General features: G+C 40.2%; 1 non-coding gene across 1 annotated transcript; it reads left to right on the top strand.

Moving 5' to 3' along the window:
* The first annotated feature begins 8,809 nt into the window (after positions 1-8,809).
* LOC141616419 (small nucleolar RNA R71) lies at positions 8,810-8,916 on the top strand. The gene has a single exon (XR_012530768.1). It is a non-coding gene; the product is annotated as a small nucleolar RNA R71 (small nucleolar RNA).
* Positions 8,917-9,298: the final 382 nt, after the last annotated feature.

Raw genomic sequence — 9,298 nt, 5'->3', positions numbered from 1 at the left:
AAGTGACTAGCCCAGCGACCTTGCGACGAGTGCCGTTGTAGGCGCGTACTCCTTGATTTGTTGGGATTAAATCAGATTCCTTGATACCCAGCCTGTGGGCAGTTTTGAGAGGAATGACATTCACGGCGGAACCGTCATCCACGAGCACCAATGGTATATTCTTTTGGAGGCATTGTACGGTGATGTACATGGCCAGGTTATGGTTGGCTCCAAAAAGGGGGATATCCTCATCGGAGAAGACGACCGGGTTACTCAGATCAGGGGCGTCCCTTGTCATGTCTGCCACTATTTCTTCCGGGGAAGAGGTGGAGGGCACGGTTAATTTTCCCAAGGCCTGCAGTAAGGCATGTCGATGCTCAAAAGACGTTGCGATCAACTGCCAAATAGAGATCTCGGCTTTTGCTTTCTGGAGCTGTTTCAGGAATGAGTTTGATCGAGGCCATTTCGTGTTCACAATTAAGCATATGTGGTCGTTGGTCAATGGTCGATACAAAACACAATTTATACTTCACAAACAACTCTACAATTAGTAAAGAGGCAAGTAAAGGTCGGATCCCAAGGGACGGGTATTGAAATGAGAATTCTATTGTAACTAGTAGTGTCTAGGGGGTGTCACAAATTGGGTTGATGTAGAAGGTTACTAAACTAAAATAGCAATGAAAATAAACTAGCAAGATGAATAAAATAAGGGGTGCAAACAATTGATTAAAAGCACTAGGGTGTTATGGGTTCATAGGGGATTCATGGGATATGATCATACAAACATGTTCTCAAATTATAAGCAAGCAATTATTGTTGTGATGGATTGAGTTGGGTTATATCTTACAATCCTAGGAAAGTTTGGGTCCCGGAGCCGAATCGATTAGATTGTACAACACCTACAAGTCGACTTAATCTTTCCTACTCAACACATGCATGGTCTAACAAGACTCGAGTTGGGTTATGTCTTACAAGTCAAGTTGAAAGGATAGAAGATGATAGTAAATGCAAGGATTCATAGGCTTAGCATTTCATCAAATATAACATGTGCATGTATTAAGATCAAAACAAGCAAGCAAATAAGATATGAAAGCATATTGATTTAAGCATGAATCATTCCCCATGTTGGTTTCCCCTAATCACCCATTAAACCCTAGCTAAGAGACTACTCACTCATTATCATATTGATCATGCTAGAAAGGTTGTCAATCATACTAACATAATGAAACATGATGAATAAATGAAAGTAATTAACAATAATTAAAAAGGGATTAAGAGATTATACCTACTAATGATTCCAATAATAAAGCAAGAATAATAGAAGTACTTGAATCCTAGATTGAGAGGTTGTCAATCTCCCAATAATAACCCAAATAATCTTCAATTACCCAAAATAAAGGAAGAACAAGAGAGAGATTAAAGAACTAAAACTTGGATTAAAACTTGATTAATACTTGATTACAATATTGAAGAGATATTTGATTGATATTAACTACACTAATTATTGATAAGAAGAACATGCTCCTCTAATTAGACTAATGGGGTATTTATAGTGAAAATTAGGGAGGATGCATTAGGGTTAACTAAGGGCTAAACTAGTAATTACACTTTTTAAGTTGAGCAAGGAGAATCCGGTATTTTCTGAGAGAAGGGCTTCTCTTTTCGTAGCTTGAAGAATGAAAATCGTGCTGTACTGAAATCCGTGCGGATTAGAGTCGGGACGGCCGGATCTGGGCTGAGGAATCCGAGCGGATCCTTGGGCAAGACGCTCGGATTTGTGAGGGGGAATCCGAGCGGATTCCAAGGTGGGACGCTCGGATTGGGCTGGACGGACGGGCGGATTTGGTACAATCCGTTCGGATTGTAGTTCAGCGTCAATTCTTCTTCTTTTCTTCCCTTTTCTTCATAAATTCCTTGGGGATTTCCTCGGGGACTCAAGGATCCTTTTCTCAACATTGCTCTTCTACTATGATATGTACAAAGGCCTTCTAGTCTTGTCTCTCCTTGATGCTTGGTCATTGAATACAATCAATTTAGCCTCGTTTTGCCATGAAAATGCAAGATTCTTACTCCTTTCCTACCAAGGGATCAAAATCTCAAAGAATATGCAAAACAAAGAACTAAAGATAAGAAATGACCCAAATAGGCACTAAAAGCATGGAAACAATGGTAATTCGGGGGGGGCTAAATATCGCCAATTATGGTCACATCAAATATCCCCAAACCGAACCTTTGCTCGTCCCGAGTAAAGAGGTGACAAAGACTAGGACCAATACTAACCTAACCTAATAATAATAGCCGATATGAGACAATTAGCGGGTCTCACTCCGCCCCTTCAACTCACAACAAGACAACCATGAGGTAGGATGCCTTCTTGCAAGGCAAGGTGGGTCTTGCCAAAATGGCGACACATCCAAACATTAAAGCACAAAAAATCACATAATGGATGCATCTACAAAAAGAATAGCCACTTTCCTCATCTAAGTGGCGGAAATTATCTACAAGGGAAGCAATTCAAGGGTACACAATCCTTCATAGATGCAATTTGTTCAAACTACTAGGCCTAGAAGGATACCAATAAATCACCTCCAAAAGGTGTCAAGCTAGGGTACCTTTGTCCTCAATCGTTAAATGCTTTTGTCAAGAGTAGACTCCCTATGGTGTTAGAAACACTGGAGGATCGCGGAATTCCCCCTCTTGCCTAGACAAGAAGAAGGGTCGTCCCCTCTCTACCATGCACAAAAATGGATACGATGGATAAAGGGATCGATAGATTTTTGAGTTTCACTTTGGGAGTGTGCTTTTGTTTTTTTGTTTTTCCCTCCAATTTCTTGTGGCATTTGACATTTGAGAACACTTTCTTGCCATTTCTTTTTGATTTTTGGCATTTCAACACTTGACAACTTTTTGCATTTCTTTTTGAACATTTTCAAAGTCACCCCAATTAGTAACGAGGGTGCCTTGTATTTGAAGCTTTAGGAGTCTATTTTTGCTCCTCTTTTCATTTGATGCATTTTTGCAAACTTTCTTTCACTTTTCATTTCTTTGAACTCAAATTGATTTCTTTTTGTACCCATTCCCTTTGATGACAAAAATGTGGTAGAACATGGATGAATGATGGAAGTATGCATGGTTTCAAGGGTCACCTTGGAATAAACAGTAGCCAAGGCGTTATCACACCACAAGGTACTCTTGACTAGACCTTAAATCACGGGTCAAAGGATACTAGCATGACACATCCTAGGGTGTTTTACAAGTATTCTAACAAGCAAAGTCTTAAGAATAAAAAGCATCTACTAGGGCCTATATACACTTGTCAAGCTTCCAAAGTAGACGGTTTCGCAAAATTTTTCTAACATGCAAACTACATGCCATGATGCAACTAGCATATACACATCCTAATGCAAATGATTCTACCAACTAATATGACATATAATCTAAATGTAAGTCCTAAGTTCACATTGTTTTACCGCATCAATCAAAATAAAGCCACATAGTCATTAACATAAAGAGGAAAAAGGAGATTGGAAAGATCATACCATGCGGTCTTCAATATCCTCATGTCTCGGATGTGGCGTAGTCAATCAAAGTGAACAAGGATAAAACAAACACAATATATACAAGACAATATATACAAAGGAAATGAACTTGTTTTTGGTTTTTCAATTTTTTCAATTTTTTTGTTTTTTGAAATTTTTCAATTTTTATGGTTTTTGAATAAAAGTTAAGTGTTAGAATTCCCATCCCCACACTAATATGGGCATTGTCCTCAATGGCCAAAATGATGGAAATTATGCAAAAATGATGCATGATTTCTATACTAAATGCAATTCTACACTAAGCTATACTACATGATGCATGGTTTTGTTATGACGGAGAGGATAATTTAGATTACCTCCCGTTGTGTATGCATCAACTTCCCCAAACCAAATAAGACACTATTGCTAATGTCAAAGCATTGGGGTAGTTCATGAACACACTATGCTATGCATGAGACTAGATTGTCATTTTGGATTTTACAAAAATGGGAACAAAAAGTAAGAACACCTCAATGGAACCGAGGTGTGAGTCCTTTGATGTTGCTAGGACTAAACCAACAATGATCAAAATGAAATAAAATACAAAGATATATAGACAAACCATGGGAGTGTAGGAGTCTCCAAGGCTAGTCTTCCATCATGCTATTATCATCATCACTTCCCTCATGAGAAGTGGTCACATTGCCACTTTCCTTGGCACTTTCTTTATCACTTTCTTCATTATCTTACTCATCATCATCTTCACCATCTCTTTCTCCATCTCCACTTGCTTCTTCCTCAATATTATCATCAATCTCCTCATCATTTCCAACAACCTCATTGTCTTCCACCACGTCCCTAGATGCACCCGGAAACAAGGCTTCTTTATCCGCCCAACTAGGCAAAGGACAAGATGGATCAAGGAGTCCTTGCCTAGCTAGATGTAGGAGGGGAGGATATTGAGCCAAATATGCATTCTTCCGATCTTCATAAGCTTGCTTGCGCATTGCTTGCATGAGAAGAGTGACATAGTCTTTCCCAATTTCAACTCCTTGCGGTTTGAACTCTTCATACACAAAGGGGGTAAGGCGGTATAACAATGGAAGAGGAGGGGGTTTCATGATCACCCTTTTGTTGTTGAATAATGTACTCGGCCTCTTCGGATAGGGGAAGTAGATAGTTGGTCCGGTGGACACTTAGACGACAAATCTTCGCGGGTAAAGTGAATGATCGAGCCTTACTAGTAAGCCACCCATACTTGGTGTCAAGGGGATTGTGAGCAACCCACTTGAACTTGTTAATCATGATAGACATATCAATAAGATGGCCACCTTCCTTAGCCTTGTACTTGCTATCCTTATTGAAATTAGGATTAAAGTGCTTGGCGAGGACCATGACTAGGCCGCCATTAACAATAACGGTTGTACCCTTCTTCCCACTATCTACATGGAGCCATCTATCAACCAATAGCCTCAAAGAATTGTAAGGCTTGGTATGAATTCTTCCAATATTCAAAGCCGATTCAAGGAGAATAAAATCAAGTCTTGTGAAATGATTGGTGTCTTTCCTAGCAATTATGGTATTTCCCACAACTTTGTGCCATACTCTTATGCCCGGATGATGGACCAAAAGAGCACGACAAGCATGAAAATCATCAAATTTCTTCCCGGAGATTGCCTCCCAAAGAGGCTCGGGGTCATACTTCCCATATTGCTTATGATATTTCTTTTCATCGCTAAGACCCAAAATTTCACCCAATTCCGAAAAGGTAATGCGTCTACTAGTGTTAGCTAGACGAAACTCAAGATTTTCCCTATTTTCAACTTTTTTCACTTTTAAAGAACTTAAGAATTCCAAGACAAGGGAGGGGTATGTTACTTCCTTTGTTTCAAACAATTTCTTCAAACCCATGGCATTGAAAAAGGCTTTTGTTTGTTCAAGAACACCCAATTTCTCCAAAGCATCTTTACATATGAATTTGGTGGATTGAATTGATTTCATAGCAAACTTGGCAAATGTCTTTCTATGGGTATCGGAAATAAAAGTTACCTCCGGATAATGCAAGAGTTGATCGACACGGAGTAGAAGGTGATGCTCCCATAGAAGTTTGTTGTTGTTGTTGTTGCACTTCCAAATTTGGTGTTGATACCACCATTGCCAAAGCTTTCTTTGTTTGGAGAGCTTTTTGCCTTTGAGAGAGAGCCTTTGCTTTTGGTGCCTTTGTTGCCTTTGTTGCACCCTTTGTCCTTGCCATTTGATGAACTAACCAAGAAAAGAATCAAAAATCTTCAATTTGTAGAATGCCCAAATCGATTTGAAGGTGAAAGGCTTTGCCTTTATGAAATCAAAAATCGAATCAAAGGTTGAAGAATTTGTTCTTGGTTTTGATTGTTATTGAAGATGGAGTGATTGATTTGTTGTTTGAAGGATGGTTTGATTTGATTTTGGTGGATTTTGTTGAGGGTTTTTGTTTTTGTGATGGAGAGGATGAGGGTTTTGATGTTGTGGGTAGTGTTTGTGAATGAATGAATGAATGAATGAATGAAGGTGGGGTGGGTTATAAAGAAGTCGACAATTTCAAAACGCAGGGACAATCCGTGCGGATTGGGCGCAATCCGTGCGGATTCGCAGCCTTCAAAATTTTCAAAATCCCGCCTAGAGACGGGCGGATTCTGGGGAATCCGCTCGGATTCTTTTTGAGGGACGGGCGGATTTTGTGCAGGACGGACGGATTTCAGTCCAGAGAAATTTCTTTGTTTTCTTCAGCTTCAAGACGGGCGTCTTGTATAAAAGACGGACGGATTCTGTGAGACGGGCGTCTTTCCAGAAATCCGCTCGGATTCTTCTCTGTTGTACACGTGTTCAGCTCCACCCGTGCACAAACGCAATCCCTTATCATTCTTTCTTTCTTTCTTTCAAATCTTGTGTTCTTCATTGTGGGGGGCACTACTAAGGCATGAATAGCCTAGGCAATTCTCATCCCCACACTAAGGTAAAGCACTACACATCAATTAAAATTGTTAGTCCCTCCCTCACTTCTCTCTTTTCATGACAATTATTTTGATCAAAGTAAATAAAATCCAAAAATGACAAAAATGCAATACAAAAATTGAAAAGTAAGTTAGGGAGTTAGAAATATTTACAAGTGGTGGTTTAGGGAGGACTCCACCAAACTCTCATTCTTGATGAGATGTCAAGGGGGCATGTTCAAGGTGTTGTTGATGTTGCTCAACACCTTGAAGAAGTAATCAAAAGCTTGTTCATTGTTATGGTAGAGGTCCTCAATAGACCGTGCCCCTTGTTGTTGATCATGATCGATGGCATGCCCAATGTAGGGATTAAAGATCCCTTCAAATTCGTCGTCCCAAAGACCACAAACTTCATTGAGTTGATCATTGAAAATCTCTTGCTTAGATGGAGACAACTCTCCCAATTTCTTCTCTTGGCCAATGAGGCCATCTTCTTCTTCCTTGGTTGATTTTGATGAGCTTTGCAAGCTCTCCTTGTCACAATTCACTTGCTCTTTGAATGGAGCATCTTCAATTTTCTTCCTCCATTGGAGTTCCGGTTTCTTCCTTTCATCTTTCCGGCTATAATGATCAATCATGAAACATGGCTCATGTAAACGAGGAGCTCTCATGGTCTTGTCAAGATTAAAAGTTATGCTTTCATCTCCCACTTCTAGAGTGAGCTCTCCATGTTTCACATCAATCACCGCACCCGCGGTGTGTAGGAAAGGTCTTCCTAAGATGATTGGAATGTTGGAATCTTCCTCCATATCAACAATGACAAAGTCCACCGGGATGAAAAACTTCCCAATTCGCACGGGGACATCTTCCCATATCCCTAATGGTGTCTTCGTCGATCTATCGGCCATTTGAAGAGTGATATTGGTGCATTTAAGCTCTCCCATTCCCAACCTTTTACTTACCGAGTATGGCATGACACTCACACTAGCCCCTAGATCACATAAGGCTTTGTTGATCGTTGTGTCGCCAATGGTACACGGTATTGAGAAGCTTCCCGGATCCTTTAACTTTGGAGTTGAACTCCCTTGAAGTATTGCACTACTCACCTTAGTGAAGGCGATAGTCTCAAGTTTCCGGATCGACTTCTTCTTTGTGAGGATATCTTTCATGTACTTTGCATAGGCCGGTACGTGATTGATTAATTCCGTGAAAGGAATTGAGACTTCTAAGTTCTTCACAATCTCCATGAACTTTCCAAGTTGATCATCAAATTTGGGCTTGGCTTGACGACTTGGAAAAGGAAGTCTAATCACAATGGGCTCCTTTTCTTTGGCCTTGTCTTCATTTTTCTTTGAACTTTCTTCTTTAGATGATTCCCCTTCTTTGGGACCTTTCACAACAACTTCATTCTCACTAGCTTTCACAACTTCATCCTCAACTTGCTCCTTCGGTGCCTCATATCTTGTACCACTTCTCAAGTGAATGGCACTAACCGTTTCATGTCTAGGGGGATTACTTTGAGGTGGTAATTGCCCCGTTTGTCTTTGTGAGCTTGAAGATGCTAGTTGAGTCAATTGTGTTTCCAACATCTTGGTGTGAGCTAGAATGTTGTTGATGGTGGTATCCTTTGCTTGGCTATCTTTTTGCATTTGAGTGAAAAATTCTTGTTGATTCTTTTGCATTTGGAGGACCGCTTTTTGGACATCAAAACCTTGGTCATTTTGGTGATTGTATGGATTTTGATTTTGGTAACCTTGGTTTTGATTGTAAAAGGGTCTTTGATTTTGATTTCTCATGGGTGGTGGAGTGTATGTTGTTTGAGGGTTTTGAACATTTTGGCTTTTGTATGAGAGATTTGGATAGAACTTGGTGTTTTCATTGTAAAAATTTGAATAAGGGGTACCACTTTTGTAAGCTTGGAAAGCATTAACTTGTTCATTTGTTCCCCTACATTCACTTGGGTCATGACCCAAAGTTCCACAATTCTCACATATCCCACTTGGGATTGATGAGGATGCCGTCATGGCATTGACATGATGCTTTGATGATTTTGAGTTTTCCTCAAGTCTAGCCATAGCTTGTTCAAACTTCAAGTTGATTGTGTCAATGTGAGCACTAAGTTGAGCACCCAATTGAGTAACGGAGTCCACTTCATGCTTTCCTCCTCTAGTAGCCTTGCGAGGCCTACTATATTGTGAATTATGGACCGCCATTTCCTCAATCTTGTTCCATGTTTGATTGTCATCAACTTCGGTGAACATTCCATTTGATCCCATATTGAGAATGTTCCTTGAATCTTCATATAAACCATTCCAAAATTGTTGCACTAAAAACCATTCGCTAAGTCCATGGTGAGGACATGAGCGACAAATACCTTTGAACCGCTCCCAAGCTTCATACAAAGATTCTTCATCCCTTTGCTTAAAACCCGTAATTTGAGCTCTTAGCATGTTAGTCTTTTCCGGTGGGTAGAATTTTTTGTAGAAAGCTAGAGCTAACTTCTTCCAAGAATCTATTCCAAGGGTGGCCTTATCAAGGCCCTTTAACCATTGTTTTGCGGTGCCGATTAACGAAAAAGGAAATAAGACCCATCTTATTTGGTCTTGAGTCACGCCCGTTTGAGAGATAGCATCACAATAATCGCAAAAGGTTTCCATATGAGAATGAGGGTCCTCACTAGGCATTCCCCCGAATTGGCTCCTGTCAACTAGTTGGATGAAGGCGGACTTGGCAATAAAATTACCGGTGAGATGTTGCGGGGTAGGAGTACCATTTGGTAGATTCTCCTCGGTGGGTATAGAGTGTGACGAGAATTTAGGCATTGTAGGTGGA

This window comes from Silene latifolia, chromosome 11, assembly GCF_048544455.1.
Source record: "Silene latifolia isolate original U9 population chromosome 11, ASM4854445v1, whole genome shotgun sequence".
NCBI classification, from domain to species: domain Eukaryota; kingdom Viridiplantae; phylum Streptophyta; class Magnoliopsida; order Caryophyllales; family Caryophyllaceae; genus Silene; species Silene latifolia.
The sequence above is the reverse complement of the archived record's forward strand: the minus strand, read 5'-3'. Positions and strand labels throughout refer to the sequence as shown.